General features: G+C 42.2%; 1 long non-coding RNA gene across 1 annotated transcript in view; it reads left to right on the top strand.

Annotated features, from left to right (window-relative positions):
* The first annotated feature begins 639 nt into the window (after positions 1 to 639).
* The window catches only part of LOC309635148, a 136,646-nt gene continuing 112,776 nt past the window's right edge, over positions 640 to 24,509 (top strand). Inside the window, exons 1-2 of the long non-coding RNA XR_014248661.1 lie at positions 640 to 6,591; positions 16,448 to 16,537. This is a non-coding gene — a long non-coding RNA (uncharacterized lncRNA). The remainder of the gene's footprint in view (positions 6,592 to 16,447; positions 16,538 to 24,509) is intronic.

Genomic DNA, 24,509 nt, shown 5'->3' with positions numbered 1-24,509 from the left:
AAAAACTCGACAGGGTGCGCGCGTGCACGTGCCTGTATGTACGTGGATGCGCGTGTGTGCACCTGCGAGGGTGTAAACATGGGTGGGCCTGTGTACCGGGGAGCGTGTGCCTCTCGTCACTTTAAGAGAGAAAATGTCTGTTCCCAGTATGAGCTATGTTAAGGAAACGATTAAAACTGAATTAAACTGTCAGGCCTCTGGCAAGAATAGCACGGCTCTATTTCAAATAAAAGTCATCCAGGGAAGAACGTTATCAGAGTGGGCTTCTCTCAGGAACTTGGGCGGGGAGAGAGGGAAGGACACAAGAGCCTTGCGAATGGTACCTAGTGGAATCTGTGTCCAGCCAGTTAGCAAAACTATCGCAGGAGGGGGGTGGGCGTTGAAAAGCATAGTCAGTTCCTCTTCCTTATTTTTCTCTGTGCATTTTAAAATTGGACAGTTCTGAAAGATTTTTTTAAACGCATTCTGTCGGTTCCCGCTGTGCTTTCTCAGCCTAGAGCCTGTTTACACTATATACAGTGTAATATATATATGTTTGGAGAGAGCTTGCTATTTCCACTTACCTGACGTAGCTACTTGCATTTATAAACAGTTACTTATAAACAGTTACTTATAAACAGTTACTTATAAACAGTATTTATAAACAGTTACTTATTTTTAATTTTAAATTCTAAATTTAAAAATCCTATGCGTTAGGATTTCATTCTCTAGATAGACTTTTTTTTTCTTTTAAACTTGACGGTGGCCATAAGAGTTTCTAACCCTTACGATTAACTTCCCACACTCAAGACATGACACAGGAGGTGAGCCCTGGCTACAAGAGAGTCTGTTCTTGGCCATTGAATGGGAGTTGCTTCAGGTGGTCCCCAAATTTCCAAACAGGCGGGATCCGGACTTCCATGCGCTAAAAAAAAAAAAAAAAAAAGTGTATTATTAGCTAGAAGATTAACCTAGCGAGAAGTACAGAAATAGATGGGAGAGTGGGGGTGAGCAAGGGCCCAATCCTAGCACCAAGGTGGGTACTTATTCGGCTGCCTTAATTTGTAACAATTTGGGAAGAAGGTACAGCCTAATTGGGGGCGTGGACGTCAGAGTCGCGGAGTCACCAGGCAGCACCTTACTCGCTGGCTGGGGCTCCCTCTCTCCTCCCTTCCTTCCCTTACCGTCTTCCACTCTCTTCGTTATCTGCCCTGCTCTTCTTCTCGCCTCTCCCTCTGATCTGGGTTAATAAAAACAATAATTATAACCTGTGTAAGTTTACAAAGAGTAATTTACGGGAGTAAATTCAGTCGGCCGGGGGCTGGACCGCTGCGCTCTCGAGGGCTTCCTTCCTGCCGGGTCTCCGGCTGCAGCTGCAAACCCAGGCCCCGTGGAGAAAGCGATCCAGAACCGCGATTCCTCGCGGCTCGCTTCTGTCGTGGATTTGCACACACACACACAGCACTATCCAACATGTTGGCGATTGTTTACCATTCTCCTCCTCCAACAACAAGTCTCTTAAGTATTCTCATCAGCTGAGACCGAGTCTCAATAGCAAAGAAATCGCGCAGCCCACCGAAGTGCTCTTCGGGGCTCCCGAGCGCCCAAACTCAGTTTGGGGTCCGGAGAGATTCCTTTTAGTGCTGGTTTTTCAATCAATGATCGTGTCTCGGTGAGGTTTAGGGGAGGTGCGCTGTTTGGAGAGAGCAAAAGGCGTGTACTCTAATGGTAAGCTTGTCGTCATTACTCCCTCCCTCCCTCCACTTCCAGTTCTCCAGGGAAAGGTAAAGGAAGGGAGAAGTGAGGCCTCTGACCCACCAAGTCGAGGGGCTGTGAGGACGTAATGAACCTGTAATGTATCCGGAAGAAAACTCACTGGGCTGGACGAATGAGCTTCGCCACTCATGTCCAATTTCCAGCAGTATCTGCTCTACCTCCAGACGATGCTGGAATTATTTTTCACCCTGTGCGTGAAAAACCGCCCCCTTCACTTCCTCATTCATTGACCTACACTCCTCTGACGACACTACTACAGTAACGGGGTAGTAACAAAAATGTCCAAGAAGGAAACACTTGTCTCTATCACTAATACCTGATCCAAATATAAGCTGGCTTCAAGGAGGTAATGAAATTAACACCTAGATGTAAATGGATACCCAAAGATGGGTAGATGGACATTGCTGAATTGCAACAGGTTAATTTGGACATAAATCAAACTGAGGCAATGAATGGGGAAATTAAATAATATTCTCTAAATAGTTAATGGGCATTTTAATAGTTTATGCTTTATAAAATGTTTAAGTTGATATTTAAGATATGCAGCTTCATATTCTTTGAATTAAATATTTAATGCTATATTTCCCCATAAACAAAGATTTTCTTGAGTCTGCTGGTTTAATTAAATGAATTGAAAAGGGAACTGAGTGCCTGAGGCTCCAATAACTAGGTAGGATGTTTAGCTTTTTATACAAATTATTACACCCTCTAATTGGCTGTAAATTGGGCCCTGTTGTCCTATTTCACATCCGTAGATACCCCCAGTTATTAAACAGTGAAAATTCTGTGGGCATTTATATAATCTGCTGAAAGTATGAATAAAGAATGTGGCTGAAATTTATTCATATTTTTGTACTGACAGATGAGGCATTTCAGTTTCAGCTGAATGAAAAGACTTTTAACAGATTAATTTAAGGCTAGCACTGGAACTGCACAAAAAGAAGTGAGCTATTGAAAAATAGTATTAAGAATGAACCCTGAATTTAAACACATGGGCAAAAAATTTGAGAACAAGCTTTGACTTTTCTACATTACTTTTGGTTTTGCTTTGTTTTCACTTTTAATTGTGTAAACTTTTCCATCCTTTAACGAGTGTAAGATGAACAATTAAGATAGCTGAAAAATGAAAGAGTTTAAGGTTTTCCCCATTTTGGATATAAAAATATTAAAATTTTTCTCAAATAAAATAATCTTACTGGAATACACTTCCAACCTGGGTTTTCAGGAAGAGCCAAATTAGAATCGTCAAGCAAAAGAACAGTAATAACAAGAGGATCTTTACCAAAACATTTAGAAATTTTGGAAATGTTGCTTGTAAAGAATTCTCAGCACATAAAACACTGCATTTCCAAATTCAGTCTCAAGAAGAAAGAGGGAGAGGAAAAAAGCTATCCAGGCTTTTACATCACAATAGGTGATGTAAATTTTGAATAACTAGCATTTCTAGAAGACTTGTGCTTTTTTCTGTTAACCTTTACTCTTTGGTGCAGGTTCCTTCTCAAATTACATAAAATGTACTTTAAGAAGCACTCACTACCTGCTACAGATGTCCAGGAAAAACTGAATTATGGAAGTCGGAAACATATGGCAGTTGCCTGTTGCAAAAGGAAGGTACATATGAAAGTTATAAATTTCTTTCTTTAAGTCAGCATTGTAAATGCATTTTATAGGGTTCACAGTATGTATTACACCTGTAGATTTAATTTTTGAAAAACACATTTTTAGGAGAAATTTGTGGTTTGGGATTCTAAGAGAAAGAACTCGTCTTGATGTGTTAGAAATAAAGAAAAAACAACAAATAAAAATAAATATGTGGAGAGGCAAACATTTTTCTTTTAATTTCCCAGTTGGTTACACTGAAAAGGACTTCAGACCATCTATTGGCAAAGGATTACTCACAACACAGGAGTTGCCCGTCAGCAGAGCATGCTGCATTTACTGAGTTCCAGCTCTGAAGAAGCAGAGATGTCAACCTGAGCAAAACCAGTTTGGGGTCGATATAAAAAACACCAGATTAAGAATTGGATCACACAAATGTCAAAACCACACCAATATATTTGTTTTTGAGAAAAATTTCCAACTACTTGCTGATCTTTTTCCCCATCAAAATATTAGGTTTAATTTTATTTTATTTAACGCCTTTGAAACGTTTTGTTTGAAGTCGTAATTTAATATTATATATTCGGTATGGATACCAAGCATTATCAACTACCAAGTATCTTCTCTTAAACCTTCAAAGTTATTTGAAAATAATCCCTCCAACTTTCTACCTGAAGCCCCCTTTGGTATCTTTAAATTTAATTTTAATTTGTGGATTTTAAGAGTCACAGCTCTCCTGTTCCATTTTATTTGGAGAAATGTTAGAAGCATGTTATATGAATGATCTTGGTCAAAAAGAAGTTTAAACAAATATATACTTGTTTAATACCCTAAGACTGGGGCAGGTGCCTACATTTAAGGTCGCTGTGGGTTCACGTCAAGAAAACCGTCTTCAGATTCCCCTTGTGGAAGCTAGGGAAACGCTCGTGCCTGATCTCCGCTTTGCTGTGTTAGAATGAAATTTACTTGCTGGGGTGCAGGTTGTGTGAAATAATGCAAAAATAATAGCAGATGCTCTCCACCCTGGCAGAACTTTTATTTGGTTGCGTTTTGAATTCCCCTAAGTGATCAATTGTTGAGTGGTCGCCTGAGTGGGTTTTCTCTTTTCCAGATACTGCCTTACTTAAGGCCAGTCCTGCCCAGGCTTTAGACCATTCGATCTATGTGCGGCGGTAAGATATCGAGCTTTCATTATTGGGGGCTTCCAGACAGGTTGGGGAGAAGAATGCCTGAGGCGCAGAAAAGACTATCAGATTCTTTTCTGCTTATTCACAGAAATTTGGGAACATGGAAAGTGCCGAGAAATTTCTGGTTTCCTTCTCCAAGTCTTAGGTCGTTTCCAGAGCTCCCACCCTGTCCTGCCCAGACGGTTCTCGTTAACATTTACAATTGGAGCTCTTCAAGGGGACCCCCCAAGATAGCATATATTATTTAATAACAAAAACAGCAGTAACGGTAAAAAGAAATAAAGAAATCAGTCCAGTTTCCAGGGGTATCCTAGAAACCCCAAGGCAGATCCGACTGGTAAAACATTTACGAATTCACATTCTCGATGAGGTTCCACGCCTAAAATTAAAATCTAGTCTGGGTGTCTGAAGCTCATTTTGCTTTGGTCAATACCTGCGTTTTCTTTCATTTTGTTTCCGTTCCCTCCTGGGTTTGGTGCCTTTTTTTTTTTTTTTCTTTCCCATTTGCAAAGACAATCTGATTTACAGTTTGACTGAGAGTTGCATTTCTGTTTCGAAGGCGAAACGTCCAAGTCAGTTAGCCAAATTATTCCCCGACGGCTCCAATATTGCGCCAGAGTCCCAGAGTCAGTTATTTTTATGTCTGACTGTATTTCAAATGTGCAAGGTGATAAATAAAACACGCCTCAAGCTGCAAACTATCTCAGTGTGATGAGGAACAATTGACAAAAATTAACTCAGCCAAAGCGTTGGGGTTCTCGCGAGCGGCTGGAGCATAAATCAGTATCCTGGCAGCTTCGGGAAGCAGCGCGCTTGAAGCCGCGCGCCCGCTGCAGCCGCAATTTTCCAGCAGCCGCTGGGCTCGCCTGGCTTGAGTGAGCGAGGCTCGGCCACGGGGATCCGAGCGGGAATCGGATTCCACCCCGAGTTCAGAGTCATCCGAGGAAGGGACATGTTAGGGGAGAAAGGCATGGCCACGCCTAAGCGACTCCGTAATTTATCACTGAGACTTCTCCAGTGGGTTGTGTGCGAGTGAAGTCAAGAGGACTAGGAAGGCAAACTCGGGGGTGGGGGCTTGAGCAGGGAGTAACAACCCCCGACTGTCTCTGGATCCCAGAGGAGCTTCTTTCATTGCTCAAGTCACTTGAAAAGGAGATTCGTCTCAGCTATTAATTAAACCTATTTTACGGAAAATCAAGGAAGGCGCCTGGAAAGCTCTCTGCGCTAGCGCTGTAACTGCTTGGAGTCCGGAGCCCGCCTGCATATTCACTCCCCAGTGCACACTCCGAGTCCTCGCCCCCTTCTCCAGAGCGAGGCGGCTGGCCGCGACACCCAGGAGACATGGGTCAGGCAGGGCGGAAGGTGTTCGGGTCGGTTGCCGCCGGCCCTCGCCACCTGTTGGAGAGACCAAGCCTAAGATCCCGCGCCCTCGGGCGGACTCGCGCTCAGCGGCCACAGGGAGTCAAGGCTGAGGAGCCGCGGGTTTCTGTTGCTAAGAGCAAAGAACAGCCCTCTCGGTGCTAAGTGCACAGTAAGTGCGAAGAATAAATACATCATCTCCCGGGGCGGCTCTCTCGGAAAGGCCTCTCAGCCCCCTGCCGTTCAGAGCCCGCTGAGGGCTATTGATTAGAGCGGGCGCCCGCGCCGCGCCGCGCCGCGCCTGCGCCTCTGCTCGCTGGCTGAGAAGGGCGCGCTGCCCCGGCCACTGCGCACCACCCGCCTGGCGCGGCGCTAGCTCCTCCGAGGGAAACTAATAATAAGGATCATCAAAACCCTCAGAGACGTCCCCAGACCCAGGAGACCGCACAACCACGCTGACGATGTCCCGAGCCTCGTCCCACCCTGCCTGGGGAGCCTGAGCTGCGCCGCAGAGCCCGGACACAGCGTGCGCGGCGTGTGCGCATGTGTGCGTGCGTGAGCGTGCGTGTGCGTGCGGATTCGCCGCGGGCCGTCAGTCCCGGTGGCCGCGGGAGACGGGCAGTGTCTGGAGGAGAGGAGAGGAGGCCATTTGAATTAAGACTCTCCTTTTAAAAATGGGTTAAAGAACAAAGTGAGTTAAAACCTAAGCCCCCCCCCCTCCCCCTGGAGGAAGCTCTAGTTCCGGGGCTGCGCGGGCCCCGTTTTTCCGGGGGTTAGCGCACGGGAGTTGGTCGCCCACCGCGTCCGCTGTTGAGGTCGGGCGGCCGCATCCCGGGGCACCTGGGCCTCTTCGCGGCTCCTGGACTCCACGGCGCAGGTTTTCTCTCGAGCTCGGCTCGGCAATCCCGGGCCCCTGACCTCTGCAGCCGCGCCGCCCACCGCTTCCTCCCCCGAGGGCGTAAACCCGAATCCACTCCGGCCTCGGGCCTCGGCCTGCGCCATGGCCCGCGGACCGCCCGGCTCTGAGGATTCTGGGCTGGGGAGAGGCGGGCTGAGCTCCCCTCCTGACGCGATTCCGCACGCATCTGTTTCGGGACCCTGGTCGTGTCCCGGCCTTAACCTCCTCAGCGTTACAACGGGGATAATAATCCTTGCCGGCTCGCCCGCCAGGTGGTGGCTGGATAATATATTCCGGTGGAGGAGTGAGGAGGGTTGGCAGAGACTGTCAACTGTTACGCTGGGTGGCCGTTCACAGCCCTCCCAGATTGGAGGGTGGAGGGCGGGGGTAGTTCGCCCCCGGCCTGCGACCTCCCGGAAGAAAGGGGCTCGTGGTTGTTTAGGTTGCGCAGAGCCCGCCACGCTTCCGGCGGGGGCACGTGGCGCTTTTGGGGACCTTCGCCTCACTGTCCCGAGCTCGGCCTGGGGCGGAGCAGCCTTCTCGGCACCCTGTACTCGGTTCTGCGCGGACCCCACCGTCTCGCCGCGGGCAGCAGCCGTAGGAGACTCCGGAACTTCTGGCCAGATCTGGAGCTGAGCGTCCCCGACTGAACCCAGGCAGAAAGGGAAGCCCTGTAGGTTGTCCTGATCTGCGGACGCAGTTGAGGCGACCCTGAGTCTCGCAGGAAAACCAGTCCCGGAGAAGACATTGGCCTCTGATGGTCAGACCTCCGCGGAGAGTCTCAAAGGAAGAAGTCCCACCAACTCTTCACAAAACTATAAAACCATCTAGAAAAGGAAGCGTCCACATGGATTGAGGGAAACAGTTGAGAATTAAAAGGTAAATAGAAAGAGGAACTTGAAAGGAATATTAATGTACATTTTCTTTGCACCTGAGTTCAGGTTAACCCTCAAACAAAAAAGGACTTAAATTTCTCCAGGCCCTAGGCCTGCTAGCGCGTAGTTCCCAGGCCAGTTCCCGTGACCTGTTACCATTATCAGTGCTCCAGATAGTGGGCGAGGAATGAGCTTCTTTCTCATTGTCATTTTCCATTTATAACTGCAGGGCACGCTACTGATGAACTTTCTTGACTTTTCTCGTTAGTGAGGTTCTCTTGGGTTTTTTGTTACTGTTTGTTTTGTTGTTTAGAAAGGCACATTTCGCAAGTTTGTAAGTAGGTCAACTGTTGCAAACTGTCCCATCTTGAATCATATAGCAGAGGAAAAAATGAATACAAAATAACCTGTATATGGGGATAGTGAGCTAAGATGGCTATGGGCTCTCAGTTGCATAGTTATTTCTAAGAAGACTTCATTTGAAAAAATGAAAAACATTTTGGGGCAGTTACAGTTACATTAGTACATGTTGTGGAAATAAGCTTGCAGTTAGAGAAAAATTATTAGAAACAGCTGTGATGTTAATGTTTCAAAACCCAAAGTGCTCAGTATGCTCAGTATCTACTTTTCATAATTTTTTCTTGTGCATCCAAATAGTGCACTCCTCTGTGTGTAATACAAGACACTTGTTTAATAAAGCAAATGATTGTCTGTGTCAGGGAGATTTGGTCCTCTTTCCCTCTCCCAGTCCATATGCAGAGCAGATCAAAGACCTGATTACCTCTGTCTTTCCAAAGGCACCAGATGGTGTCTTGATTTTTTTTTTTCAGATATTTTAGCAATAGAATTCAAAGGACTAAAGAATGTGTGTGATGCTACAGATGAAAGCTGTACCCAGGTAAATTATTTTTTAAATTAATGTCATGCCTACCTTACCTTATTCAAAGTTTTGAGGAGTCTCTTGAGAATATATATAATGAATAAATATATAAATGGCAAGTAAAGGTTAGAACCAAGTAAAATAGAAATCACAATCCAGGATCAAGATAAGAAGACTATAACTCTGATATGCATGTAGAGTATTACACAGTTATTAAACAGGAACTTTGGATTTGTCTCTGAGCTTCCTAGCAGCAAGAGTAAAGAGCAAAACAAGATCCTTTTAGTGCACAGGGAGAAATCTAATCTGTTCCTTATAGTAAGCAATAGTTCCCTAAAATGATAATGATGATGATAGTAATGATGCTAGCGGCAGCAGCTGTTCCATTTGGGAGATCAACTGCCCTTCCCCTCCCTGCCTCCCAAGTTCCAACACATTCAGATACTCTTCTTGGGTTGTTTTTACTTTGTTGCAGTTAGGCTAAAAGCTGCTTCTCTGCATAGAGGCAGTTTAGCATCTGGAAGGAACTTTGGAATCAGAGACATCTGAATTCAGTACTGGCTTTTGCACTTAGGGTTCTGCTGTAACCCTTGGCAAGGCATTTAATCTCTCTCTGTCTCTCTGAGACCCACTTTTCTTTATAAAGTGGAGACAGTTTATCCCATAGGCTTATAGGAGAGGGTTTTCTACATCCTGACACTAAGAAACTCTATGTGTGAGGCTGTTGCTGTTTTTATTTTCCTTCACATAACACAAATGTTAGTTTCCTTTCCCCTTTTCCACAGCTACACAGCATTCAATGGCACTTCTACCTTTGGGTCTCAGAGCAAATGAGAATGCCAGGCTTTAGACTTGAAGACCTGTCAGTACAGTTATATGCGCAAGGTCTCTGAGGTCCTTTACTCTCCCTACTTACCTGTAGTATTTTTCTGGGGAGAGAAGGGGGTATTGGTAAGATGGACCTTGTCTTAAACCAGCAAGTGTAAGAGGGCGTCAGTCCCTGAGGCTGCAGGTCCACAGGTGGGTTCTATACAGCAGCGCCACTCCTAGTCACCAGTGGGGATGGCAGCTGTCTGGATGACCTTGATAATGAGGTGAGTCATGCCATGAATGAGTTCCGGGAGAAGGTAGATAGATCTCTTGAGTATTTTTTTGGAGGGGAAAAGAGCACTACAGTTTTGCAGGTCACTATAGAAAGTCAGTAATCTCGTAAGTATTGAGGATTTGGGGCAGGAGCTAAATAGAAGATGACCCTCCCCTTTCCCCCATCCTCCCTCACCCTCCCTCTTACTGTGTAGAGCTTCTAAACTGAGTACTTGCGAAGAATCCAGTAGTGGCTCTAGGTTTTATGGAGACAGGTTCTCTGTCCTGGATCCACCACCTAAGACTATCCAGGCAGTTGGCCTCCAAGAGGTCCTCTCTTTTTGTCTCTCTTCCCTCTTTCACCTGCTCAGTACCCACTAAACTCTCACCTTTCTCCTGCTAAAGCTTGCAGGTTGATAATGGGTTAAATATCAATCTAGTGTATCTAAGTCTTTATATTTTCCAAGTTAGTTGTATCTTAGAAAAGAATGGAGGTGTATATGTGCGTGTGTGACCTGTTCTACAAGATTGTAAGCATCCCAAGGTCAAAAACGTCATGGTGTTTATGCATTGACTGAATTTGGAACAGCAGATCATTTGTTTCAGGTTGAGGTGGCCCCAAGACTAAGATTCCAAGAAGCACACTTGTGCTTGTTGTTTGTGGAGTACAGGCCAAATGATCCAGAATAAATCTCCAGCTTCTCTCCTTAGCAGATGCACAGAATATGGCAGAAGGGAAGCAGGCTTTATGATGGCTTTTTGTGATGGATTTTTTCCCAGCTAATTAGGTGCATAGTGGGTATTGAGCAGTGTGGTGTGCAGCCAGCAGTGGGGCCCACCTGGCCCTGGGAAGGGGTTTAGAGAGGCCTGCCTGTTCCTGTGGCATGGATTTCGTGGCCACGTTTGCCAACTCTCTGAAGCTCTCTCAGGGGAAGGGAAAGAAGGAGTGAGAAGACAGCTATACTCTGTTAAAGTATATGAATCTGAATTCCTCTGCTGGTTTTAATGGATTCCAGAATTAAGGCTGAAGGCAGAACCAGTAGACTGTTTTCTAGAACAATGCTGTGAGAGAAGGATACAGTAAATTCTCACAATAAGGCATTTCCTTGCTTCCTCTATCAGTTGGGTCATTGAGCCTACAACCCAGCCCCTCCCTTCGTCCTCTATGCTTACCTTTAACTGGAGCTCCTCCAAGCAGCCCTTCATGCTGTGGCCCACCCAGAGCCTCAGCCTGGGCCAGCTGGTGCAGCGCTCCTGCATTTCCTCCCTGGAAAACTGGTGCTTCTAGAGCTTCTGCTACTATTGCTTGCTGCCACCAAGTTGCTGAACTTGCCTGTTGCCTTAGTTACTGATACTATCTCCACAGTCACCCCAACTTCCCATCGCTGGGCCTGCATACATGCTTGGGTCTTAGATGTTGGAGGCCCTGCTAAAGTGCTTCCTTCTTGCCTGTGTGGGGTTGGGCTGGGATGGTCCAGATCACTTGTCTTTTCTTCCTGCTGTGGATTCTCCTGGTTCTTCCTTCGCTGCCTTCACCCACACAGCCGTAGAAGTGAGCTAATGCACTCTGGCCATTCCTTCTAAAGGTCCCCTCTTTGACTGGCAGGCCCAAAGGTATGGAATGGTACTTCCTGTGCACCTCCTTGTAGCTGCAGGAAGTACCCATGTACCCACATGTGAAGGCTGGTTGCTGGTCCCCTTCAGGCCAGTTAGGTTTCCTTGAGTTCAGTTGAATGCACATTCATCCCCATCTGTTTATGGTGCATTTATCATATAAGTTTCAGGCTTACTTATTTTAGAAAATTTCAACATTGTAGAAGTTACGTATTAGTCATGGAAAGTAATGCTAACTGCTATATCAAACAATCCTTGAATAACAGTGGAATAACCCAATACTAGTTTACTTCTCACTTAAGAGCCCCGTGTGGGTCAGGTGGCATCTTTCCTCCAGTTGGTGACTCAGGCACCCAGGCTGACTCCTTGTAGCTATGCCATTTGGAACTTGACTTCCAAGTTTGCCATGGAAACAAAAGAATGTATGGGGAAAGCACACCTATTCTTAATGACCTCAGCTTTGAAGTGACACTTATGACCTCTGTTCACACAGGAAAGCAATCCCAAAGCCCCATGTACCTGCAAAGGAATCTGGGGAACATAGTATTTTTTTTCCCAGGAAAATAGAAGTAAATTTGATGATTACCTAGCTTTTTCTCTGTTACAGGTTTTGAAGGGAAACCCCACTCTTTTCTGTATAAGGGAATGTTCAAGGCTAGTATGCTCCAGACTCAAAAGGACAGAGAAAATAGAATGCACTGTCTAATCAGGTATAAAAACTAAGATGAGTACTATAGGCCAATATTTGGTTTTTGCTTTTACGGAGCTGATTCAAGGACAAAGTTCTCTTTGAGGTCAGGGAGAATTACATTCCATGGAATTGAAACAAGGTGTCTGGAGGAAAATGAGGATGTGACGAGCCAAAGGATCTCCACTTATTGTGGAAACAGCTGTATCAGTGTTAAAAGCCCTAAATCCATCTATTACAGATCTCCATAGTGTTTTTATTGCCAGAGTAGTTTCCAGTGACTTGGAACTTGGGAAGGTTTAGCCAACAAGCTATAGTGATATTCCAAAATCCAGGAATTAATCATGTCTTTTCTGGCCTTTTACTTTTAGTCCTAATAGATGCTATCAGCACTCTCCCTTCCTTCTCTGTCTTGGTTAACATTTTATTTGTACCTTTAATGATTTAACAGATGTCAAACTTTGTTATGGGTTTGACAAGGGTTGACGTTGCTAGAACGTCCTTGCCTGGGTCTGGTTCGTTTATGAGGGGATAACAGACCACTGATGTCATTTTCATGTGCTTTGATGGAAGTTTTAGTGTCCCAACTCCCCTGTGGACAGAGTTTTACACTTCTAAAGTGGTTGCAGCCTTCTTGTTAAGTTCTTTTCCCAACACACTCTTGCATTTTACTTTCTCACTGAACAGTATATTGTAATACCATTTAGGATAGTTGGTTCAACACCAGTACGCTCAGATTTTCCAGATGAGAAGTATAGTTAAGAGAAGAAAACTCTAAATCTCCTCTTTTTAAAGAGAGATGATGGACATCGCACATTGATCTGTAGTACTAGTCTTCGAAGAGACTAGAAAAACCTTTGTGCTGTCTGTTCTTAGAATAGTTGCATTTATTGTTTAAAATAGCCTGACTTATTATTTTCATTCCTGAACTTATGTGTGAGGAGGTCTTAGAAGTCCTGCCAGAACTTTAGAAGCCACTTGATTGGTTAATGCTCACTGGCCAGATTCAAAGCACCTAAGGAAGGCTCTGGCCAAAGAGAGAAGCTAAATGGGGATCCCTTGAGTGCCAGGAGACATATGTCATGAACTATACTGACCGTGGAGAAGACCTGGCCTTTACCTTCAGTAGTTTATAGCTGAATGAACTGTGTGAAAAATCAAAAATAAATTAACTGTATTAATAGGGCAGGGAAAGCATGGTCAGAGGCAAACCAATGATAATACCTAAAGGAAATGAAGGTGAAAATATTTGGCTGGTATTCTTTTATGCAGAAAGATTTAAAAAAACGCCCAAATAGGAGTCAGGGTCAAGTGAAGGAATAGGACTTGAGAGGTTGTTTCTGGTGCAGATCCTTTAACTTACTGCCTGTATGACTTTGAGGGAAGTTCTTTAACTTTTAGGAGGCTCTGTTTCCTCAACCAAGAAATAGAGTAATGTGGACCCTGGCAAACACATTAACTGATTGTGGATCAGATGAGACAGTATATTTGAAAGTGCTTTAGAACGGTAAAGTGCTGTGCAGGTAGCTTCCCAGCCCCACGTCCACACACAAACTGTTGTGGCTCTGGGTGGAGGTGATGTGGAGGCGATTGTTTTTTTGGTGTGTTGTTTGGCACCATAAGTACATGTAAAAACAGTAATGTTGGTAGAGACCGTTTTTTCCCCCAAAGTTCACTTCCAGCTGCTAAAATCATTTGCTACGTGAATGGAAACATAAGTACGGTAGTATGTGGCACTTGGTGATGGCTCCAGATCAATTCTTTGACAATCAATTTGCCAAATTACCAATTGCAGGAAACCATCAGGTATATATCTTTTACCAGGGTGGAGATGGTTTGTAAAGAGCCTTTTCACCAGCAGAAGGCAGGGCCAGGGCATACACCTGCAGAAATAGAAAAGGCTGTAAAGTGTGTTTAAAGGAAAGCTCATCCATCCACATTTTAAATGCTGAGTGCTGGAGAATTGCTTCAGCATCTGAAATGTGCATCACATGGGAAATTGATAACTGAGCTGCCCTATCCAGTCATTTGTGAAAACTACTAGTGCGAACAATCACCAAAACTAATCTTTTGAAAAAATTCAACAATAACTCAGTGAATTGGTCATTCAGAAACTTTGTCAGACCAGTAAGGGGTGACCATTGATCACTGATTCAGATGAGAGTGGGTTGGATCTAAATTGCTTTCCTCATCTGTGTGTGTTGAGGAAGGGGGAGCACTGCAGTAGTGGCATTTAGGTAATGGAGATTTTCAGAGCTCAATGAGAGATAGACTCATAGTTTTCTATAGTTTATTCAGTTTGGAGCAGGATCCAGAATAGTATTGAGGGTAAGGTAGGAGGGGAGGCAAATGCTGGGGGTGAAACGGCCCTTGGAACCCAGGTGTACGGGGCCCATCCCGTGAACACTGGAGTTCAGACACAGAGAAGCCAATCAGATTTCAGAAGCACCTACAGTGGGTTTAGAGCTGTGGTTAGGGAATGGCTCTGGAGCCCCTCAGGTGGTCAGAGATGTGGGCTGGTGAAATTAGTGTCAGCATCTGAGAGCAACAAAGGACCAAAGCAGCCAGTGCTGAGCCAGAGGTCAGGAACCCCAAGTTCTGGCCCCAGTGTTTCCCTTAAATTGATGTAAACCAGTGTTTCAAACTCTTTGTGCAGGATTATTTTTTTGAATGTCAACCCATTTTGGATTGACATATGGTCCTGGTGTACGTGACATACACTCAGCTTGTGCCACATGTGACTTACCAGGTGAATTAGATGACACCCAAACTGGTTTACATTCTGTTCAACGAGATGAGTATACTACTGATTGTGGGCTTGCATGTCACAGAAATATCAAATTACTGTAAGTTTTTAAGTGTTTATTTTGTTTTTGATCTTTGTGAACTGATAACAGTTTATGGACTTTCAATGGAGTGCATGGTCTCAAAGTTGTTTTCTATTTTGACACTTTGTAAATGCAGATGTGGGAGGGGCACTAATCTTTCAAATACAGTGATGCTTCCTTTATGGGTCATTATTGGAGAATGAGAATGTGAAACTTAATATAGGTGAATGCTTCAGAAAATAGAAGCTTAAAATACTGGTTAAAAGGAGACTGGTTGTTTTGCAACCTCCATTTCTTCTTCTTCCTTAGTATTAGAACCCATAATCTTTGGTTGGACTCATGACCCTTGGAATAAAAACTACATTTCTCAGCTTCCTTGTAGCAAGGTGTGGTCATTTGCTAAATTCTGGACAGTAGCATATAAGCAGAGGTGGCATGGCAACTTCTGGGAAGCCTGAAAGGGAAAGCCCTGGAATGTGGACATAATTGCTGGGGCTCCAACACTGATACGCTTGGCTGCCTTGGGAGTGCAGGCCCTGTAAAGCACAGCAACAGGACAGGTGGAGCCTCAGCCCCTCTCTCCATGGACTCAGTGTGGCACATCAGCCCCAGCTGCAGTGTCAGACGGATGTGAGAGAAGGAAATTAGATTCCATAGTTTTCAATGGTGTTTTATTTATTTGCTGAACCCAGTCCTTAACGATACAATTTTAAAATCCTGATGTTTGTATTAATTTAACAAAACACACTTTATTTCCCTAATCCTTAAAACAGAGAGTTCAAAATGTGATTTAATCTCTTTATGATTAACAAGCATCACGACACAGGGCTATGATTATACGTGCCATCATCCAGGAGACCACAACTACTTGTTTATGAGGACTGTGCTTATAAGATTGTTTTCCTTGTCAGCTCTACCACTTCTTACTTTCAGTGTGCCTGCATCTAAAAGTTAGGACTATATTCCTTTAAATTTTTTCTGCTTCCAGATGGCTGCAACATGGAAACCAAAAGTATAAAAATTGGGTTAGATCAATTCCACCTCTGTTTATTAAACACCTACTTACGTGCCAAGCACTGAACTGGATGCCAGGCGTCCGTGTATGAACTAATATAATCCTCAGTCTCAAGTTGTTTAAAATCCAGGGGGGCATTATTAGTGCCATCACAAAATATTCTAGGAGCGTTAAAGAGGAAGCTATTACTTTTGTCTGGTTTGGGAGCAAGGTTGTTAGGAGGGGTGGGAAATGTTCACAGAAAAGGTAACATTGGAGCTGGGTCCTGATGTGGGATGTTACCCGAGGAAGAAGTTGTTGATAAAGTCACTCCACGTAGGGACATAGCTCAGGAGAGCCATAGCAGAGTGACAGTGGGTGCCATATTGGTGAAGTAGCCCAAGGAGGTGGAGGCATGTAGCTGTAAAGGGAAGTTGAAGGCCCATTTAGATGGATTTTGAATGGTTTATTTAAGAGTTTGGTCTTTGTGGGCAATTGAGAGACACTGAAGTGTGTTGTTTGTTATTTGTGTGTTTTTAAGCAGGGCAAGGATATGACGAAATATCTAATCTTAGGGAAATAATGTCAGACAACTCTGTGAAAGAAAAATTGAATGGGAAAAAGAATAGAAAAAAAAGGTAGGAACCTACTGCAGTATAATATATACTACGATCTATTGCATTATAGATCAGAACAGGACCCAAGACGTTGGCTACGAGGAAGGCGGATGCTTGTGAGACACGTTTTTAAAGAAGCAAGAAGACTTGCTGGACAAAGGTTGGTTGTATCTATGTATGTGGGATGAAAGAAAGGGAGTCAGTTACAGTTTCAGTGAGCCTGAGGACACCTTTAACTGCCATGAGACTCAAAAGGAAGATTACCTTTAGGGAGGAAGGGGATTTTAATCAATCAGATTGTGTTGAGATAAGATCTAAAGAACATCAAGGTTTAATGTTCTACAGGCATTTACAAATTTTAATTATGTGCTCCCTAGGGGAAGGGCTGTGTTTATCTCTTTTCCTGTGGTATCCCCAACAAATGGTGTTTGACTATGACCACTGCACAGTATCAAATATATATTGAGATAATGACTAAATAATTCAACTGATGGAAAGGTCTAGGGAATAGATAGGTATTTGGAAGTCAGCAGTATATGTGTGATGTTTGGGTCTGTGGGAATTGAAGAAATGAACAATCAAAAGCTTAAAGAGGGGTGAAAAGAGAATTTAGGAACCTTAGGAAATCTCATATAGGAATAAAGAGGAGAGGTAGTGAGGATGTATAAGAATGGGTGATCAGATAACAACATGTTCTAGAAAACAGTACAGTTCTGAGATTGAGACAGTGGTGAATTCTATTAAATGCCGCCACAGAGTAAAGTTTCATGAGGACTAAACTCACTGATTTGGAATTAAGAATGACAGAGACTATTTAGAGAGCAATTTCTGTAGAGTGATGATTCTCAAACTTCAGTGTGCATCAGAGTCATCAGGAGGGCTTCTTTGGTAGGTCTGGGATATTTGCATTTTTAACAAGTTGCCAGGTAATTCTACACTGTTGCTGATCCAGGATCATGCTTGAAGAACTACTGCTATAGTACTTCAGAGAGGAAACGATCAGATTATTTGGGGATGAAAGAGACTTTCCTAAAGGAAGAATTCCTGGAAAGATGGAAAAAAAAAAAAAAAAAAAAACCCACTCTCCTCACTAATTAAGACTTCCTCACCTCCTGGTGGAAAAACAATAGAACAGATTTTTCTTAAATATTTGAAGCTGAAGAACTTTTGTCAAGACATGCAACCTCTTTGAACTTCTGTTTCCTATTCTGTATAAATAGGAGTAATAATAAAACCTACCTCTATGCATTATTCTTAGGAATAAATGAAATATCAGTATTGTGATAGCATTCACCTGTGTTTAGTGCTCAAATAAATAATGTTGAATCTGAGCATATACACTGTTTATCCAAGGCCAAAAAGCCTATACATAAATGCATCTGTTAACAATAAAAACTGCCTCTACAAACTTCCAGCAGTCCTCCAAAATATTTTTTATAATTGGCACTCCAGTGCCATCTATAAATTATAAATTGAGCAAATATAAAAGGCTTGATGACTGTTTTCAGGGACAGTGGAATTTAATACTACATACCACAAAGCTTTTTCCTTCTTTCTCTTTAAATATGTGCTGTTCCAAAATTTCCATCTCCTGAAATATTTTCCTCTGGTCACTTTTAAAAATAAACATTTAAATTAACCAGTCAACATTTCTTTCATTAATGTGATGAGTGAATATAAATCATTAAAACATGTTTGAGGAAAGACTACAAAAATCTATTCAAATAAAAATGTGAATGTTTGCTAAAGAATTTAATAGGAAGCCAAAACAAACTCTGTCAGTATTCTTTATTAAACAAATGAAGTATTCCTTTAAGTCACACTATATTTAAATAATGAATCTACAAGACTAGGTAAACAAACCAGGATTTTGAGAAATAAAATTTAAATATGTCTTACAAATATTCTAATCCAGTAATTATACTTAGGTAGGCAGTAGTTACTGAGTGTGGTGTTTTATGGCTATATAATAATAATATTTTAAGATTGTGTCTGCATATTAAGAAAAGGAAAATATTTATGATAATATCAACTTCATATAATTGTTCTGAGCATTAAATTAAATAATATACATAAAATCTTTAGATTACTTGGAAGAGAGTAAACACAATAATAACAACAATAATATACATAATAGCTACCACTATTTTTGTCTGAAATTATGGTCAAGTTGTTACCACATTAGCCTAGTTTAATCACTATCACATTATTATGTAGTATATATTATCATTAGCCTCATTTTACAGATGAGGAAATTAAACCTTAGGAAGTAATATCCCAAGTACCACAGCTAGTAAGTGGTGGAGGCAGTGGTAGAACCCAGGCTCTCTACCTCTAGAGCTCTCCCTCTCCCCTGCGAAGCCACTACTATACAACACCTCCATGTGTTGGTGCATATAGTATTGTGAATCTAATAGCAATGTTGATGAGGGAAAGCATGATACTGAATGTGTATCCAATGCATTTAATTTGAAGGATTTAATTATAAAGCATGCTTGACGTTAACTTGAATGCAGGAAATGTGTCTAAAAGAAGACTGTGATCATGTAGAGAGTTACCAAAACATGCAAATAAAATGCTATACACATTTAGAAAATTACATATCTGATAATGGGCTTGCATCTAGAATAGGTAAAGAACTCTTACTACTCAGTAACAAAAAGACAAATAACCCAATTAAAAACTGAGCAAAGAATATGAATAGACATTTCTCCAAAGAAGTTATATAAATGGCCAAAAAGCACAAGAAACGGTGCTGGATATCATTGGCCATGAGGGAAATGCAAATCAAAAACACGAGATACCATTTCATACCTACTAGGATGGCTAGAATAAAGAAGTCAGATAATAACAAGTGATGGCGAGGATGTGGAGAAACTGGAACACTCATACACTGCTGGTGGGAATGTAAAATAGTGTGCAACCATTTTGGAAAACAGTCTGGCAGTTCCTTAAATGAGTAAACATAGAGTTACCACATGACCCAGCAATTCCACTTCTAGATATATACCCAAGAGAAATGAAAACATATGCCCATCCAGAAACTTGCATATGAATGTTTATAGCAGCATTATTGATAATAGCCAAAAGGTGGAAACAACCCAATTATTCATCAACTGATGAATAGATAAATAAAATGTTGTATATCCATATAATGGAATGTTATTTGGTCATAAAAAGGAATGAAGTATTGATATATGCTACAACATGAATGAACCTTAAAAACATTATGCCAAGTGAAAGAAGCCATACAAAAATCAATGGCATTTCTGTATGGTAACAACAAACTGTCTGAAAAAGAAATAATGAAAACTATCCCACTTGCATAGCATCAAAAACAAGAAAATACTTAAGAATAAATTTAACAAAGGAGGTGAAAGATCCGTAGGCTGAAACTATAAGACTGTGATGAAAGAAACTGAAGAAGACACAAATAAATGGAAAGATATCCCATGTTTATGGATTGGAAGAATTAATATTGCTAAAATGTCCACAATACCCAAAGCCATCTATAGATTCAATGCAATCTCCATCAAAATTCCAATGGCATTTTTCACAGAAATAGAAAAAAACTATCCTAAAATTTGTATGGAACCAGAAAAGACCCCAAAGAGCCAAAGCAATCTTGAGAAAGAAGAACATAGCTGGAGGCATCACATTTCCTGATTTCAAACTATATTACAGAGCTATAGTATTCAAAACAGTATAGTAGTGGCAAAAACAGGCATACAGACAAATGGAACAAAATTAAGAGCCCAGAAATAAACCCTCACATAAACAGTCAACTAATATTTGACAAGAGAGCCAAGAATATCCAATGGAGAAATTAGTCTCTTTAGCAAATGGTGTTGAGAAAACTGGATATTCACTTGCAAAAAAAAAAAAAAAGAAAAAAATGAAATTGGACCATTTTGATGTTCATAAGAATTACCTGGGGAATTCAACAAAATGCAGATTCTGATTCAGTATTCTTCGGCTGGGCCTCAGATTCTGCATTTCTAACCATCTCCAAGTGATGCCAATGCTGCTGGCCCATGGACCACATTTTGAGTCGCATCGCTGTAGAATATATAGGATAAAGTAACTGGTGTGAAAAGGGTTGTAGTAACAACTCCTGTGGCATTACAATTATTAAAGCTTTCGCCTCTTGTTAATTGAGCTGAAGTACAGGTGAATGACATGGTATAAGAACATTGTGTCTTCTCTACTTGAACATTATGGGAACAATGATAATCATAAGGATTATGTTGTTGGGTGGCTGCTTTTGACGTCATCAGAAGCCTTGCAAAAAAAATTATAGGCTCTAGACAATTGTTAACCTGTGTCCTGCTGTAAGAGCCAAAGGACCTCACGGCAGCTTCAGAAAAACTTTCATCTCCTGCAGCTGCGAGACTAACTAGGCTGAAATTCAAACATTTGATCTGAGTATAAGGGTGGTAAGTCAGCAAAGAAAACTAAATGTACAGCCTCAATAGTTCTTCTATATCTAACTCATGGCTCTGATAGGGAAAAAGTTAGGATCCTGAAAATTAGAATAAGAACATTTGTGTGCATGAGCCTGAGAATCATTAACCCCCAATTTCTCTTGAATTCTCTGGCCATTAGAAGCAAGTCCTTACTTCTTGCAGACACCTCCCCTTACCTGGAAAGTACTCAATTATATATCTTACTTTAAGTAGGTGCCTCAGAAGATGATGCTTGTTGTCATCAAGGTCTGCCCCTCACCATATTTTATTGCCTCCAGATAATAACCTGGGTCAAGTTTTAGCACAGGCTGAGCAGGGAAGTACAAGCCTGCTTCAAGAAGAAGCACTTACATCGCAAAAGAATTGTAGTTCCAGGATATACACACATATCAGTAGGAACATAGGAATACATTAGGATATTGAGGGGGCTAACTAGGGGTAGGTGCAATATATGAGTAAGAGAGAATTCATTGTCATGGGCATCTCACATGTGACTCAGGACTCAGTATTCTGGAAGTATGTCTGTTTCTGGTCTTAATAATTTGCTGAGATAACTCCTTGAAACTTGGACATAGCAATGGCCTACAGTAAATGGAACTTTCTTGGCAGAGGATTGAAGAAGTAGTCAGAGGGCTCAGTGTAGTGGAAATCTTAGAATAGATGGATTTACTGTGTGGAATACCTATGTTCCGAGAGAGGCAACAGAGAAAACCCCATTCTCTAAAACTGTAAGAAATGCACTGCTGAAGGGGACTCCAAATATCTTTGAGAAGCTTGGCTATGGAACTTGGATCCCCAATATTATTGGGAATGATGGAATTTTATAATAACAGGTGCTGGTGACAGCATTGGCCACCAAAAGTAAGGGGACATAATTACGATAATGGGTAGAAAGACAAGAGTGGCAACAAGTGAGCCTTGATTCAGAGATCTATGGTGATGGCTAATAGAGTACAGATTTCTTAGGGCTAATACAGAGGGGAAGTTGACCTGGGTGTTTATTTGTATATAAAAACAACTGGTACCCAGCAAGCAGAAGGTGAACGTCAGTTTCAGCAGTGGAAAAATCATGGTACTTTACCCTGTTTCCAGATATAGGATAGTTTACAGAGCCAGAGTATATTAAAAAAGAGATCAGTCCTTTTGAAAAAGAACCTGAAATGCCATCTCAAGTACAGTATGGTAGTGGCAAAAACAGACATATAGACCAGTGGGACAGGTCCTTCCCTTAATGGCCCTGTGGTCAAGGTAATTGTCCTCTGTGGAATACCCAGGCTTCTAAAGTACTGTAAAATATGAGGGCTGAGATGATACTAATACTAGGAGACCTGAAATACCATGTTGGTTGTCTGGGTAGAGTGGGGATTTATAGAGGTCAGATAATATATGGACTTTTAGCCCAAGTTTTTTCATCATGAGTCCAGTGGCTTCATAGATCCACCCTATGGTTATACTCCAAATATATACTTAGCAGCTGATAGAATTCTTACATAGAAGGACCCATTGAAAGCCCCTGAAATTAATCCCCTACTCTCCCTGGCCAGGATAAGCATGCCAGAAGGAGTATAACATTCTAAGAGGTATGGAAAATATTAGCAGCGCTATCACACACTTAAAAGATGCTAAGTGGTCTTCATCAGGTCTCCATTAATTTACCTACTAGACCTCCAGAAAACCCAGATGGATCACAACTGATGAATGTGGACTACAGTATATTTAATGTACATGTGTGGTAATGGTAGGGGGGCATTAGTAGCTTCACTCTCAGCTGCCATGGCATCAGTAAGACTCTGACACCTAGTATGCAGCTATTAATTTGGGGGAATGCTTTCCTTTGATCTCTAGCAGCAGGAAGAATCAAAAGCATATCATATAACAGGGATAGCATTATGCCTCCCCTATCTCCTTTCATAGATATCAGACCTGCATTGTACTCTCTCACTGCCTATTCCTGTTCCTTTTCCCTCTATCCATCACAGGCATTTCCCCTAATGAATAACTTATACAAATAATCCCATTTTGGAGGGGAATATTTCTTCAATGATCCAAACTAATATAAGGTGGGAGTAAGATTGATCCTATTTGCCATCATTCCCAGTTGTCCGTTTATGGAATTTCTGATTCCCCTTCCTGTAACGTTAGGCTCTGTCGAGTTATATTCCTTGGTCATAGATGGTGGGGTACTTCCTTCAGGGACAAAGCAAGATCCACTGAACTGGAAGCTGTGATTACCACTTGGCCATTTTGAATTAAGCATCAACCAACAAAGTGACCCAACAAAGGCTGAGATAACTAGCCTTAATTACCATGAGGAATTGTATGGGGACTACAAAATTGAGGGTCTAGAAAAACTATGTCTGATGCCCAAGAAAATCACTGGATTGTATATTGGTGCTTCTGTGGCCAGGGTTAAGTGTGAATGGGTAATTGCATCAACCATGGCAAGACAATTTAGGGTTTAGACCCCTTGGGAATGATCATCAGCTTAATTCCACTAAGTTAGTACAATGCTGGCCAAGGGAAAGGGAAGTCTGGAATGAGGTAGACGAGGGAGATTATCCCTATTAACTATGGCTCCAAGAGCAATTGCTGCAGCATCAGTGATTATAGCTTAGATTGATAATCCTGTTGAAGTCTATTTAGGAGATTACAACTGGCCATTAATTTCAAGGATGAGACACCTTTTCTCTCAGGGAGGAAGTGAGGACATCTTGTTCTTGTATAAGATTTGGTTATAGTAAAGGGTGAGAACAGATCTGAGAGGTGCACGGGGTGAATTGTACTAGACCAGTTTGTGCACCAATCCCTATTTGCTCGACATTTTTATCCCCTGGGTCTCTGGTGTCGCTTTCCAGCCTGAGCAGCCACAGTGATGGCTTCCACCGGTTCTGCAGTTCACTTCATCTTCCAATACCATTGGTGGTCTCAGCTTCCCCTGAGGGGTGAGGACTGTTCTGAGATGCAGTTGTTCCCAACAGCCTCTTTGGAAATATCCCACATGGCTGACAACCACCTATGTGTTCTTCAGAGACTGGCCAATCTGGGTAATGCACTACTTAGTATTTGCTTCCTCTTTTTCCCTGCCTTACTTCCCACTTCGTGCCTGGGATTGCACTTGCTAATAGAGCATTAGCACATAACCTGCCTCAGGTTTTGTCTTCCTGGGAACCAGGCTAAGATAGCCATATGTGTACTAGGAAGGCTTTTAAGTTGTATTTTAATTATTTGTTTTCCTGTCTCTCTTCCACTTTAGATTGATATTTCTGTGAGCAAAGATCATGTCTTAAATCGGGGTTCAACAAACTTATTCTGTGAAAGAGCCAGATATTAAATACTTTTTGGCTTTGTAGTCCATATGGTCTCTGTTGCAACTGCTCAGCTCTGCTCCTGTAGAGAGAAGGCAGTCACAGTAAAACATAAATGAAGGAGCATGGCTGTATTCCAATAAAACTTTATTTACAGAAGCAAGCTATAGGCTGGATTTGAACACAGGCCTTGGTTTGCTGACCCCTGCATTAAATTAAAAGCAGCATGATGTGATGGAAAGAGCTAGAGTTGGCAGAAAAATAGATCTGGATTTGATTCCTAGTCCTGCTACTTACTGCTGTGTAATTGTACAGGTTTATTTCTCTGAGCCTCAACTTTCTCATTTGCTAAAGCGGGCCT

This window comes from Balaenoptera borealis (genome assembly GCF_965194805.1).
Source record: "Balaenoptera borealis genome assembly, chromosome: 9".
In the NCBI taxonomy this organism is placed as follows: domain Eukaryota; kingdom Metazoa; phylum Chordata; class Mammalia; order Artiodactyla; family Balaenopteridae; genus Balaenoptera; species Balaenoptera borealis.
This window is presented reverse-complemented; position numbering and strand designations above follow the sequence as displayed.